The following is a 16,282-nucleotide window of genomic DNA, read 5'->3' as shown; positions in this document are numbered from 1 at the left end:
CAAAATGTTTGATAAAGAGAGGAATAAATTTTAGATGGTTGATTCCAGAACGAATATTGGTGAACTGGCAAGAGCAAAGATACAGATTAGACTCAATAGAGAAAGCAGAGTTATTTTATAAACAACACATTGATGCTTAAGAGGAAGAAAGATTGAGAGATGAAAAAGGGGATGGATGACAGGAGGAGAAGAAAGAACAGCCAAGAGAGACAATGAGAGAACAAGAAGAGAGAGCATTAAGAGAAGGACCAAGAGTGAAAGAAGTTAAAGAACAAAGGGAGATAAGAACGACTAGATCGACAAAACAAATAAATAAATAAGAAATGGAAGAAGAAATTAAAATAATATCTTTGAACATAAGTGGACTAAACTCGGCAATAAAAAGAAGGAAAATATTTAATAAATTAGAGAAGTTAAAATTAGAAATTATATGCTTACAAGAAGTTCATATTAGAAAACAACAGAAAAAACTTTTGAAGCGAATAAAATTGGGGACATTGTATACAACACTGGCTTGTCAAAGCAAAAAAGGAGTAGTATTTTACATTAAACAGACAATTCAATCCAAACAAATATTTGAGGATGAGGAAAGAAGAGTATTAATGGTAGAAATTGTAATGAACTACAAAAAAATATTTCTTGTGGGTATATATGCTCCAAATGAAAATCAAGAAGAATTTTATGCAAAATTACACAGGAAAATACTAGAATATGAATATGAAGATATTTGCATAATAGGAGACTTTAATGCGATTGTTGATAATCAGCTAGACTATAAATCTACAAAAGTGAATAAAAAACCAAGAAAGACACTTCCGAAAACATTTCACACAATGGTAGATGAACTAAGTGTACAAGATGCTTGGAGAAAAAGAAATCTAAAGGAAAAGCAATACACATTTTATTCAAACAGGCATATGCCATGGTCAAGAATAGATATGATGTGGATGTCAACAGATTTAATATCCAAGATAGATAAGATTGATATAGAAGCAAATATATGGGCAGATCACAATCCAATAATGATGACATGGAAAGGATAAAGAAAAAGAATGAGATGGACATTAAATCAAAGCTTATTAAATGAGAAAGACTTTATACAATATATGGAAAAAGAATTGACTTTTTTCTTTAAAGAAAATAGAAAAGAAGATACATCATTGCAAAACGTATGGGACACCAGCAAAGCATATATAAGGGGCTTGGCAATGACCTATGCAGGAAAAAGAAACAAACAGAATAGACAAACTCAAAAGAAGTTGGAGCAGGAATATAAGAAATTAGAGAAAGAATTGCAAAAAAATCCACAAGACAAAAAATAAAAATAAAAAACATAATGGATTTGAAAAAACATAAATTGAACTTAATAGAAAATGAAGACCTGGCAAGGAAAATAAAATAATCAAAGCAAAAAATTTTTGAAAATGCAAATAAACCAGGAAGATGGCTGGCATACAAGATGAAGAAGGAAAAAGAAAGGAAATTGATAACTCAATTATTAGATCAAGAGGGAAAGATATGCCACTGAAATGAGGAAAAGAAAAAAATAATTGAGGAATATTATAAGAAATTATATCAACAAGAGCAGATACCAGAAGGAAAAATAGAACAATATTTGGAAAAAGTAATGACTCCTAAAATACCAGAACAATTTTAAAAAGCATTAGAAGAAAGAATATCAATGATGGAATTGATGGAGGGAATTAAAAAGCAGAAGAACCCCAGGACCAGATGGACTACCAGCAGAATTATATAAAAAGTTGCAAGGTGTACTAAGCAATACACTGTTACAAGCATTTAATGTTTTATTAGTAGAAGCCAAGAATCCGAACTCGTGGATGGAGGCATATATAACTCTTATACCAAAAGAAGAAACAGACTTATAACAAATAAAGAATTATAGACCAATTTCACTATTAAATGCAGATTATAAAATATTTGCATCAATTATGGTGGAAAGATTGAAGAGGTTGTTAAATGAATTTATACATTCAGATCAAAATGGTTTTTTGCCTAAAAGACAAATTAGAGACAATATAAGAATTATACTGGACACATTGGAATATTACGAGGCACATCCAGAGAAACAAATGACATTGTTATTTTTAGATGCGCAGAAAGCATTTGATAATGTGAATTGGCAATTTATGACTTTACAATTACAAAAGATGGATTTTGGGGATAGAGTCATTAATATGAGTCCTGAGTCTTCGGAGAAGGGTGGCATATAAATTGAACTAATAAATAATAAATAAATAAATATGGTTAAGACTATATATAAGGACCACTCGGCAAAGGTAATACTAAATGGTGAAATGACAGAGAAAGTAGATATCAGAAAAGGAACTAGACAAGGATGTCCGCTATCTCCATTATTATTTATTTTGACCCTAGAAATTTTAAACAGAAAAATAAGACAAGATAAAGAAATAAAAGGGATGAGAATTAAAAGAGAAGAATATAAGCTACAAGCATTTGTGGATGATTTAGTATTCATTATGAAAGAACTAATAGAAACGGGCTCAAAGCTTAATTGAGCAAATAGAGGAATATGGAGAAGTAGCTGGATTGAAAATAAATAAAGATAAGACAAAAATTATAGTTAAAAATATGAGAGAAAAACAAAAGAAGCAACTAACGGAGAAGTTAGATATTCAAATAGTGAAGAAAGTGAAATATCTGGGCATCCAATTAACTTCAAGATGTATTACAGTGAAGGAAGATAATTATTATAAACTGAGAAATCAAATTGAAACAGACTTGGAAAAATGGAAAAATTTACAATTATCATTAATGGGAAGAATAGCATTAATCAAAATGAATGTATTACCAAGACTGTTTTTTCCCCCCAAACAATTCCGATAAAGTTGGAGAAAAAATACTTTGAGAGTCTGAATAAAATGATGTGGAAATATATATGGCAAGGGAAAAAAGCAAGAATTAATCTTAAATTGCTTCAAGATTCTAGAACTAGAGGAGGATTTGGTCTACCAAATTGGGAATTGTATCACCAAGCAGCGATGTTAACTTGGATTAAAGAATGGATTTTATTGAGAAATACAAGATTATTGATTTTGGAAGGACATGATTTACAACTAGGTTGGCATGCTTTCTTATGGTATGGGAAAAATAGGATACATGGATACTTCCAGAGACATTGTGTAAGGAATGGCTTGTTAGTAGTATGGGAGAGAGTAAAAGAAAAACATTATATGGAAATACCGATGTGGCTTTCAACAATAGAAGCGTTGACACATCCAAATATGATAAATATGGACAATATTGTAAGATACAAGGACATTTTAACAGAGAAGGGAGAACTAAAACAGAAACAAGATTTAGAAAAACAAGGGATTGAGACTGATTGGTATAAATGGCTGCAGATACAACAAGTTATGATAAAGATTTGAAACAATATGGTTTTAATTGGGGGGAATCAGAGTTGGATCAGATAATGACTGGAAAAGATGAAAAAATGATTAAAAGATTGTATAATTACTTGTTGCAAATTAGACTAGAAGATGAAGAAGTAAAAGTGACAATGATAACATGGGCGAAAAACTTTGGTTATGCAATAGAATTAGAGAAATGGCAACAACTATGGGAAAGGAATTATAAATTGACAATGGCAACTGCGTATAAAGAAAATTTATATAAAATGTATTATAGATGACATATGCCACCAGAAAGATTAGCAAAAATGTTTAAGGATAAATCAGCTAAGTGTTGGAAATGTTCACATTTGCCGGGATCATATTATCATATCTGGTGGTCATGTACAGAAGCAAAAAAATATTGGTCTAGAATACATACATGGTTGGAGGAAATGTTACATAAATCTATAGAATTAAAAACAGAGCTTTTTTTATTGGGTATTCAGCCAAAGAGATACAGTAAAGAAGATGCATATTTAATTATACATATAATAACAGCAACAAGAATTGTATTTTATCCCATAGAGACAGTGATAGAGGAGGGCACATCCTGCTGATCCCAGGGACACCGCAAAGTCCCTGGTTGATCCAGGAGAAGCTCTTTTTTCTGGCGCTGAAGAGGCAGCCATTAAGCTGCTGAAGTAGGGACAGTCCTGAACGGAAGAGAATGAGTGAAAGTGTTACGATCTGGTGAGAGGCTTTTTATTTGGACTTTAAGAACACCCTGAAGTGCAAATACAATTAGAACTGAAGCTAGAAGTAATTTAGCGGCAGAATTGAGCCTGAATTTAAGTTAATTTTCCTAAAACATAAACTATTTTCATTTGTGGATGCTTGTGGAAAGTTTTATTTTTAAATCTGACTGGACTGGATTGGAAAGGAGATTTTCTTTTTTACTTGTTCAAATATTTAATTTTTGGTGCTTTTTGAGTTTATACGTTTTTGGATTGGCTTTGTTATTCCCTCTTTTTGGTTGATTTTTACATTTTAATTTCCTTTTACATTGGCTTTATTGTAAATCAGAGATAGAAGAAGAAATGGAATAAACAAGAAATTTTGCCACCTAGTGGATTGAAACATTGTAATTTTTTTTGTCTCCTTTTTTTTCTCACTGATTAAAAAGGTAACAACTGTGTCCCTTTTTTCAAGGTCAAGATGCATGTCTATAGATAAAATTTAGAAGAGCATCAAAGAGTCTTTGCAGTTGTTTATACAGGTGCTCTTTGGAGAAAATATTGCTGATAGGCGGCTAAAACTTGAAAGAAGAAGAAAACAGCGACTCTGGAAAGAGAGCTGTAAAATTGAGAGAGGTATATGAAAGAGCCGTTGAATGCTACACAGTTGTGGACTTTTAAGTAGGATAGAAAGTTTTCCTTTTTCTATTTCCACTTCTTCATGATTTAATTATTTTTATTTTTAAATTTTTGGAACAGAAATTCTTTTTCTTTTTCTTTTTGTTTTCTCCTTCTACTCTTCCACAACAAGTGACTCTGCAATTGGATTAAGTCTTACAAGAGCCTGAAGAAACTATATTTTGGACTTTTTTTTTCTATTTATCATTCTTTTTTTTTCTCTTTAATTTTTTCTTTTTATATTCCTTTTTCTTTTTCCTCTACTGATTGGAGGCTATTTAAATTTGTTTTTTACCTTGTTATTTGATTGGATTAGGGCACACAAGAGCCTGAAAATTGTTTTTCTTTTTGCCATTCATAAAAACGGATTAGGGTTGAGAAGAACCTGAAGATATTTTATTTTCTGTTTTGATTTGGATTATCTATAGAAATGAGTAAAAAAGAAGCAGTTGTTAGCTCTGCTGGATCAACCCCTTCATCACCAGCGGGAGGACAACGATCAATACAGGCAATGTTACAGCAGGAGAAAGATAGAGAACGGGAGAAAGAAAAAGATGTGACAATGCAGATGATTCTACAAGGAATACAAGACATAAAATTAAAAATAGAGAAAACAGATGAAAAAGTGGATAATATACAACAGATGATGAAGAAATATGAGGACAGACTTGAAAAAATTGAAGAAAAGGAGGTAGAAAGAAATAAAAAAATTAGAGATATGGACAGTAGATTAGAAGAAGTTGAACGCGACAAAAGTGGTTTCGGATGGGAGATGGATAAATCAGAATTCTATTTAAGGTTCCAGAATGTCGAAGAAGAAAAAGGAGAAAATTTGCCAGAAAAAATGATAGAAATTCTTGCAGAAGCACTAGAAATTACTAAAGAAAAAATGTTGGATGGCGTTGATGAGATGTACCGAGTATATACTAGATATGCAATGAGAAACAAATTACCAAGAGAAGTCCATATAAGATTTACTAAGAAATCAATTAAAACACAAATATTGCAGACTACAAAAGAGAAAACATTGCAATACAAGGGCAAGGAAATAGTGGTGCTGAAGCAAATACCGAGAAGAGTGAGAGAGATAAGAAGAGAATATCAATTTTTGACAAAAATATTGCTCCAGAAAGAAGTGAATTACAGATGGCTGATACCAGAAGGTTTGGTGTTTACATGGCAATTGCAAAGATTTAAAATAGATTCAATTGATAAAGCCAAAGCATTTTATGCAGAATATTTAAAAGAAAAGGATGTAGAATCAAGAAGGGAAGAGACATTGCTCCAACTACAAGAAGAGGATTTAGTGATGATTGAAAAGGCAGAGGGCGCACTAGAAGGTGCAGTAGGAAGTATTGTAGAACACAAAGAACAGCGCGAATTGAGATCCACTAGAGCAGCAAAGCCTATATATAAAGTATAAATATGGAAGAAAAAAATTGATTACAATGAGTATAAATGGACTTAACATAGCAACTAAAAGAAGGAAAGTATTTCATAAATTGGAGAAATTACAATTGGACATAATTTGTTTACAAGAAGTACATATTAAAAAACAACATGAACTACTTTTGGTACAGCCTAAACTAGGGAAATTATTTGCCTCACTGCCACAATGTAAGAAAAGAGGAGTGGCTTTGTATATTAAAGATACAATACCAGCAGAAAAAATTTACGCAGACGACGAGGGAAGAATTTTGATAGTGGAAATTACAGATAACAACAGAAAAATATTGTTAACAATGACCTGGTGTTTATTTTGGAAGATCCACTTGAATCAATAAATAAACTGATAGATAAAATAGGAGAATTTGGTAAGGTGGCAGGCCTGAAAATAAATAAAGATAAAACGAAGATTTTGACAAAAAATATTTAAAAAAAACAAAAAGAAGAGTTGGCGGAAGTATCAAGGATGCAGGTCATGAACAAGGTTAAGTACTTGGGGATACATTTGACAGCAAAATGCAGTACACTTAAGGAGAATAATTATAATAAGCTTAAACAACAGATAGTGACAGTTATGGCAAAATGGGAGAATTTGCAACTATCATTGATAGGGAGGATATCAACTATAAAAATGAATATATTGCCTAGAATTTTATATTTGTTCCAGACAATTCCAATTAAGTTGGGGAAAAAATATTTTGAAGATCTAAATAAAATAGTGTTAAAATATATTTGGCAGGGTAAAAAGGCGAGGATTAAATTAAAATTGTTGCAAGATGTTAGATCAAGAGGAGGCTTTGGCCTGCCGGATTGGGAACTATATTACCAAGCATGTAATTTGATGTGGATTAAAGAATGGATAATGTTAAGAAATACTAGATTGTTGACTTTAGAAGGTCATGACTTGTTGGGCTGGCACGCTTTTTTATGGTATAAAAGTACAAAAACACAGGGTTATTTCAGAAGACATATTATACGAGAATCTTTGTTATTAAATTGGGAGAAGATCAAAAAATACCATTACTTAAAAATTCCAGTCTGGTTATCTTCTATTGAAGCATTCTCACACTCAATAACATTTAGAAAGGAACAAATTGTTAGATATGGTGAATTATTAAATGAAAAGGGTGAACTTAAATTGAAGAAGGAATTAGAAGAACAAGTGATAGAAATGGATTGGTTTTTATATATGCAAATACAGCCTAGATATGATGAAGATTCTAAGAATGAGGGTTTTTACAGTAATTTGATGAATTTAGATAAAATTTTAACAGGTTCTGATGACTATGTTATCAAAAAATTATATGGTTATCTATTAGAAGTTAAATTGGAAGAAGAACAAGTTAAAGAAACAATGATTGCATGGGGGAAAAATTTTGGTCATGGGATTGATTTAGAGAAATGGCAGAAATTGTGGTCGCAGAATTATAAAATGACAATGTCAACAGCATATAAGGAGAATTTGTATAAGATGTTTTACAGGTGGCATCTACCCCCGGCGAGAATAGCCAGAATGTACAAGAACAAATCGGAGAAGTGTTGGAAGTGTCATCAGACTCCGGGTTCATACTACCATATGTGGTGGACATGTGCAGAAGCTAAAAGATATTGGACTAAAATCCACACATGGTTGGAAAAAATGATAAAGAAACATATTGATTTTAAACCAGAGATATTTTTATTAGGGATTGTACCAGAAACATATAACAGAGAATTGCAATACTTAATTGTGAATGTCTTAACAGCGGCTAGAATTGTATATGCTAAAAACTGGAAAGGAGAGAAGATACCTACTGATGACGATGTTATGAAGAAAATTTTGGAATGTGCTGAAATGAGCAAATTGACATTTGAAATTAGAGAACAGGAAGATAAACAATATTATTTGATATGGGACTTATTTTACCAATGGCTAGCTAATAAAGCATGGAAATGAAATATGAAATATGAAATGGATGTAATAATAAAATATATAAAGCGGGGTTTTTTATGGGAGATAAGCCATTGTTAAATAATTGGTAAATGAGAATATAGATATGGGATTAAGCACAAAAGATCTGTAACCGATCGATGCACTTTCTGTAATTGTAATGGATGATGGTTGTTTTAAGTTTTGCTTAAAAATAAAAAACTTTTTTTCAAAAAAAAAAAAGAATTGTATTTGTGCAAATGTGAAGTTTCCGAAAGATGCCCTAATAAATTCATGAGCCATGAGCCAAACTTCAAAAGAAATACAGTCATTTATTAGGAGCACCATTTCGGCAATATTCGGATGCAGTTAGAACTAATCCCACGTAGATTTATGTTCCCCTATGATCCTGTCTCTCCCCTCCTCCCTGGCCATGTCATAAATCACATTCTCCAATTACCCACTTTGGCTGGCTGTGAAATCCAACACCCTCCTTCTGATTGCGGTAAGGAAGAATGTATGGGATGTAACTTCAGTTAGGGAAATCAATCAGCTCTATCAGTTCTCCCTCCCTCCTGCTCATGGCAACTTGAAAACTTCGCAAGTTGACAGCAAAATTGGAAGACAGAAAAAATCCCGTCAGAAGGTGAAGTAATAAAAAAGATTTTAGACTGTGCGGAAATGAATAGATTAACGCTAAGAATAAAAGATAAAAAGGAATCGGTGTATTTCAAGACATGGGGAAGATTTTATGTATGGTTAGAAAAGAAATATGAATAAAAGATGATAGATAAATGATTTAGATAATAGAAAGTTAAATGAGGGAGAGGATAAAAAAGAAATAGAAATCCAGATGACACCAGAGTAAATGGAAAAGGGGGATGGGAGGGGGAAAAAGAAAGAAGATTATAAGTATAAATGTACAATTATGATGATAAAAGTGACAGATTGGGTAAAATGAAAAGAAATCAAAAATAAAGTATATATTATTAGAATATTGGAGTTGCTCGGATACCAAACAGGGAAAATATTCCACAACAAAGGAGAAAGAAAGGAGAGAGGAGTAGAGGGTAAGAAGTGGAGAGGGAGAGAGAGGAATGGAAGAAAGGGGAAAGGAGAGGAAGAAAGGACAGGGGATAGGAGTAGGAGAGAAGGTGAGAAAGGGGGAAAAGAGGGGAGGAGTGGGGGAAAGGAAGGGGAAGTAGGAAAGAGGAAGGAGAGGAGGAGGGAGAAAGTAGGAGAGGAGAGGAGGGAGGTGTCGAAGCGTAAATCAGCCTCGTTTTCCCCCTGGGGTAATTGCACTTAATTAGAGATGGATGGATCTTGTTTTCCATGCTGTATACTTTAAAGAAAGAAAAACCGAAATATATATATTCTAATAAGGATTTTATTATAAAAATAGAAAAAAACTAGCTAACTACATCTTTACCGGCAGCTTATCAGCAGACGAACAAAAAAGGTATAAATCAGGAAGTTAGAAAAGAAAGAATGTAGACATGCACAGTAGCTCAAAGTTTTACAAGACTAGTCTTATCTCTGTTGCTATAGATACGTGATAAAGTTCTCTGGCAGGCTGCCGTAACACTCAGAATGGACGCTCAGCTGACAAACACATAACGCAGTGACAACCCCTTCTTTGTCAGTTGAGCAGACATCATGGTATAGCCATCAGATAAGGCACATCTTCTTACGCAGATACTCGTGCTGAGCTGCTGGAAGTGGTTTGTTGAGCATATCAGCAATCTGATCATGTGTAGGCACATACTGCAATTTTACAAAACCTTGTTTCACTAATTGTTTTATATTTTTATAACGGATGTCAATGTGTCTGGACCTAGAACCCGTGAAACGTGATTCAGAAATATAAACCACTGATTCATTGTCTTCCATCACGGTGATCGGTCGGATCAGGTGGGTCCAGATATCTGTGACCAAAGCATCAAACCACGTTAGAGAATTACATGCATCTGAAACACAAGCATATTCAGCCTCAGTAGATGAACAAGAAACAAAATTCTGTTTTCACACATGCCAGTAAACAGGACATCCATTTAAGAACATCATATAACCTGAAGTACTTTTACGTGATTTCTTATCACTCGCCCAATCAGAATCTGCATAACAACATAATTCTGCATGATCAGTATGTGTCGGTTCTAACAATAACCTGAGTTGTTGAGAGTGTGGTGGCACGACAACTGCCCAGGCACCTGGATGAAGCTATCTATCTAGACCCATACCAGTCGGGCTTCAGACAGGGGTACAGCACAGAAACGGCATTGGTCGCGTTGGTGGATGATCTCTGGAGGGCTCAGGACAGGGGTTGCTCCTCTGTCCTAGTCCTATTAGATCTCTCAGCGGCTTTTGATACCATCGACCATGGTATCGTGCTGCAGCAGTTGAGAGGGTTAGGAATAGGGGGCACCGTTCTGCGGTGGTTCTCCTCCTTCCTCTCCGACCGCTCGCAGTTTGTGTTGGCAGGGGGGCAGAGGTCGACCTCGAGGCACCTCGCATGGGGAGTGCCACAAGGGTCAGTCCTCTCACCCCTTCTGTTCAACATTTATGTGAAGCCGCTGGGTGAGATCATCCGTGGTTTTGGGGTGAAGTGTCATCTGTACGCTGATGATACTCAGCTGTACATCTCCACCCCAGACCACCCCAACGATGCCCTTGATGTGATGTCTCGCTGCCTGGAGGCCGTGCGGGTCTGGATGGGGAGGAACAGGCTCAGACTCAACCCGTCCAAGACCGAGTGGCTGTGGCTGCCAGCGTCCCGATTTAGTCAGCAGGTGTCATCGCTGACTATTGGGGGTGAATCTTTGCCCCCCACAGAGAAGGCTCTCAATCTGGGTGTCCTCCTGGATGCACGGCTGTCTTTAGAAGAGCATATGACGGCCGTGGCCAGGGGGGCCTTTTATCAGGTTCGCCTGATTCGCCAGTTGCAGCCCTTTCTGGACCGGGACGCCTTGCGCACGGTCACTCACGCCCTTGTCACCTCCCGGCTGGACTATTGTAATGCTCTCTACATGGGGCTCCCCTTGAAGAGCACTCAGAGGCTCCAACTGGTTCAGAATGCGGCCGCGCGGGTGGTTATGGGCGCAACTCGTTGTGCCCGCGTGACACCCCTCCTGCGCGAGCTGCACTGGCTCCCAGTGGTCTTCCGGGTGCGATTCAAGGTGTTGGTCATCACCTTTAAAGCGCTCCATGGCACAGGACCTGGGTACCTTCGAGACCGACTTCTGCCACCAATAGCCTCCCACCGGCCAGTTCGCTCCCACAGAGAGGGTCTCCTCAGGGTGCCATCAGCCAAGTTATGTCAGCTGGCGACACCCAGGGGGAGGGCCTTCTCTGTGGGAGCCCCAGCCCTCTGGAATGAACTGCCCCCGGAAATATGTAAGATCTCCGACCTCCAGGTGTTTCGCTGCGCACTGAAGACCCTGTTGTTCCGCCAGGCCGGGCTATCAACATAATAATTTTAAATTGGGGTATTTTAAATTTTCGGGGTTTTAAATCGGGCCAAATCTATTTAATTATTTTAATTTTTAATCATTGTTTTGTCTTGTGTTTTTAAATTGGCTGTACACCACCCTGAGTCCTTCGGGAGAAGGGCGGTATAGAAATAAAATATTATTATTATTATTATTATTATTATTATTATTATTATTATTATTATTATTATTATTAGTGTGTTTTAGGTATTTCAATAATTTCTTAACACATGAGACTTCCTCTTGGCATCGCGGGGAACCAGACGGGGAAATAGCTGGCTCTTCGGAGCCCCGCAAAAACCCTGTCTGCCAAGCCCCCACCAGCAGGTCTTCGGACCTCCCCTGTCCTGTAGGGACAGGGGGCATGGAGAGGGACCCCTCGGTCGGCCAAGAGGAACAGGCAGGTTCCTCGGGGCCGGAGGCTTGCCCTCTGCGCTGGCGGTGGCAAAGCGACAGCCATGGCGGCTGCCCTGAAACTGCGGCAACCGGGACACAAGAATGCGCAGGAGGAGAGGAGGAGAAGCAGAGAACAGAGCCGGGAGTTTGTTTGCCGGGTGAGTGACCATCAGCCCAGGCGGGAACTGCCCATGGACTCTGGATTAAAATGAGTTTTTGCCCCAGCCTTAACAGCGGCTGTGAACTATTGGGGCATAAAGGCAAAAGACCTGTTGGAGAACAACGTGAAATAACGATTTTTTTGGAAATGGCTGCATTACAGTGTTGGATATGGTTTTTTTTTCTTTGTATGGAAAAATGAGATTGGACTATGTTAGAGAGAGAGGAAGGAGAAGAGGAAATAACTATGCTTTTAAAAATAAAGAAAAAAAAAGAAGACACAGAGGCAGAGAAAATGGCTGCTAATTGGCAAGTGAAAGTGTGAACTTCTGACTGACTGCTTGTTACTGATTTACAGACTGCCTACTTGTTACATAAAGGGAGAAACTTTGTTACTTGTTTCTTTAAACTTGACTAACTTGGGGGGGAAAAAAGAGAAAGACTCAGATTAAGAGAGCCTGATTCTGGATAGACAAATTTGTTTATTGGAGGATTTATTGAAGATCAGAAGGAAGAAATTAAATGGAACAATGGAAACTGAACAAACAGACGTGGTAATAAGAGAAGGGTGTGGCAACACAAGAAGGACATGATGATACCATATATGGAATAGCCCAGAACTAATTTCTTTTTTTAAAAAAAAGAAAAGTTGGAACTTTGATGGTATTAAAATGGAGAAAAAAAATACTTGGACAGACTGGAGAAAGGAATATTGGAACATATTATGTAACAAGACAACAAATTATTTTATTTTGATTTAAATAGATATAATAGTTTTTGGGTGAATGAATAGAGTCAGGAGACATTTCTTTCTTTTTTCTTATTATACCATCTCTCTCTATTTCTTTTTTCTATCTTTTTATTTGTTTTTGTTTTTCCTCTTTACATTTTTTTTAATCTACTTGATTTTTTTCTTTCTTTTTTCCTTTGTTTTCATATATTTCTATCCTCTTCCTTTTTCTTAGGTTTTTTTTTCACTATTATTATTGCTGTATTATGATTATTGTCACCATTTTAAGGTAATTACATTATTACTGTCACTATTTCCCATTTTCTATAATTATTATTACTTTTATATAAACATATAAATAACTTGATTAAGAAATGTTTGAAGGAAGAAGCATGAGTTTTGGATGTTCTAATGCCTTTTTGAATTTTAAATCTTTAACAAGTAATATTTATAGATTTAATAATTTGGAAGAAAATGTTTTTTCTTTTAAGGTGTTGGATGTTAAAATAATTATTCATAGATTTAATAAGCATAGAAAATGAATTTAAAATGGTTTAAAATGATGTTTGTATTGAAATATGAAATAAGCAAGTAACGGGAGAAAATTTAGGAGATAAATAAGAGATAAGATATTTGTTGAAATGTATTTTTTTTTTAAATTAGCAAAAGATACGGAGGAGAATAGATTGAAAATACCATTGGTGATACACTTTGAAGTAATTTGAAGCTAAATAATTGAATAAGAGATCTTGGAGTGGAGGAAAATATAAAGCAAGATTCTGGTGATCATTGAAAGAAAAACTGAGACCCAGTCTTACAAATAGGGTAGGAGTGGAGGAAAGCATCATACTGGAGAACAGTTAATGTAAACTGGGAACCAGTTAAAAATAAAAATAGGAGTTAGGAGCAGAGGAAATATGCGCTGGAAAGCAGTTAAAGCAAAGCTGTGAACCGGCCAAAATACAGTTAGGAGTGGAGGAAAGCATACGCTGGCTAACAGTTAAAGCAAAACTGTAAACTAGCAAAAAATAAAAATGTGGAAATTGGGATCGTAGAAACACCCAGGAGCATAGAAGAGTCCAAAGGCAGATGCATGAATAAATGTGATAAATGTATTTATTCATATAACAAAACATATTAACTATATACAAAGGCTGTCTTAATATCCATTAGGATAGGGGGCACACAGCGTGTGTGACTACCCCTATCAAAGATCATGTCTCCTGGAGAACAAACGTAAAAAAGAGAGCATGGTGGAAAGGTTAGAGGGGGTTTTATACTCAGTATAAGCCCCTCCTCTCCACATAGGGGTGGGGGCACTTTCTGCCTCCACTAGTGTCTGTATGATATATGTGCCAATGGCTTGCAAATACTTGACAAAAAAGGTAGGCGTGGAGGAGACTATACCTGGGGATCAATTGAAATAAAGTTGTGAACCAGTTAAAAATAGGGGTAGGAGTGGAGGAAAGCATTGCTGGAAGGCAACCATCTGAGTTGTGAACCAGTTTTACATTAGATTTAGGAGGAGTAAAGGAGAAGGTTGGTATGCAGTTAAAATTATACTGTGAACCAGCCAAAATAATTAAGGTAAGGAGTGGAGGAAGTATTGCTGGAAAGCAGCTGATTAAGATGCGAAACAGCTTAAAAATAAACCTAGGAGGAAGTGGAAGAGACATTATTGTAAAATAGTAATTGAACTGTGAACCAGTTAAATAAATGGAGAAAGGAATATTGGAAATTATAACTGGGAAATAGATATTTAAACCATGAATCAGTTAAACAGCTGGTCTAATAGAATTTGAGAATAAATTTGAAGTATTAAGGTAAAATATTTTGGAAGTAATAAAATATAGAAAGAAACGTTGATTTATTTCAAAATGATTTTAAGAGAGGAGGAAAATATTTTTTGTCAAGAATTGGATATCTGTTGTCATTTAAGAGAGATAAAATATAGTTTTGAGGCAACGGGTTTTAGGATTGAGGAATATATATGAAATATTAATTGTTAAAATGATAAAGATCTAGAACGGTGTTTATTGTTTAGAATTTTGGGTGTTATAGTAGAATGATAAATGTTTAGAATAAGAATTTTGTTTTTTTTATTTATTTATTTTTCTTCTTAAAGATTTTAAAATTTGGAACAAAATTGATTGAGGGAATGTGAATAATTGTACTTATTTTAAGCCGGACCAAACCCCTGATCTAAAAAGATGTATTTTATGTTTTATGCTAAAAAAATAAAAAAAAATTGGAAAAAAAAATAATTTCTTAACACATGTCCAATGAAACTGTCTTGCCTTACCTACGTGTCGGGACAAGAGATTAACACTAAGTGCAATATCGGGTCTAGTCCAACTACTAATATACAACAGTGACCCAATAACTGAACGATAAAGTGTTTGATCCTCGAATTCAGGACTCGGTTCATGTGCCAAGTTGTGAAAATCTGTTTGCATGGGTATACGTACTGTATTAGCATCTTTCATGTTGCAATGATGTAAAATTTGTTCAATGTTATCCTCTTGTGAAAGACTAAACCCCTTCTGTGTTTTGTCAATCTGAACACCTAAATAAGTGCTAATGTGACCTAATGATTTCAATGTGAAGTATCTCTGCAAAGCTTTAGCAAAATTCTCACTCATCTGCTCATTTGGACCAATATAAACAATATCATCAACATAAACAAGAACTATCTCATATATATTATCAGATCTTTTTGTAAACACACATTCATCAGTTTCGGACTTAATAAAGCCCATTGAATTTAGTTTGTCAGTAAGACATAAGTACCACATTAAACCAGACTGTTTCAGACCATAAAGACTTTTGTGTAGAAACCAGGTATCCCCTTCTTGCTGTCGGAACCCTGGAGGGCCTCTCACGTAGATCTCTTCATCTAGGTCAGCATGTAGATAAGCCGTGTCAACATCGAACTGGAAAGCTTCTAAACCAAGGATAGTGGTGGTGGCTAAAGCAATTTTCACACTTTCAGTTCGAACTGTTGGTGAGTAAGTATTTGTGTAGTCCTCAGGATAACGTTGAGCAAAACCCTGAGCTACAAGTCTGGCCTTTTTTTTTTTTTTTTTTTTTAATTTGATTTATATGCCGCCCTTCTCCGAAGACTCAGGGCGGCTTACAATGTGCTCAGCAATAGCCTTCATCCTTTTGTATATTTATACAAAGTCAGCTTATTGCCCCCACAAACTGGGTCCTCATTTCACCTACCTTAGAAAGGATGGAAGGCTGAGTCAACCTTGAGCCTTGGCGAGATTTGAACCCTGCAGTAATTGCAGGCAGCTGGTCTTAATAAGCTTAATAACAGGGTGCCTTAAACCCCTGTACTACCAAGGCTCTTGTACAATGACTCA

The sequence above is a fragment of the Pituophis catenifer genome, unplaced genomic scaffold (assembly GCF_029215685.1).
Source record: "Pituophis catenifer annectens isolate HBS135680 unplaced genomic scaffold, rPitCat1.0.hap2 SCAF_5, whole genome shotgun sequence".
Taxonomy (NCBI): Eukaryota; Metazoa; Chordata; class Lepidosauria; order Squamata; family Colubridae; genus Pituophis; species Pituophis catenifer.
Note: the sequence above shows the minus strand (reverse complement) of the source record.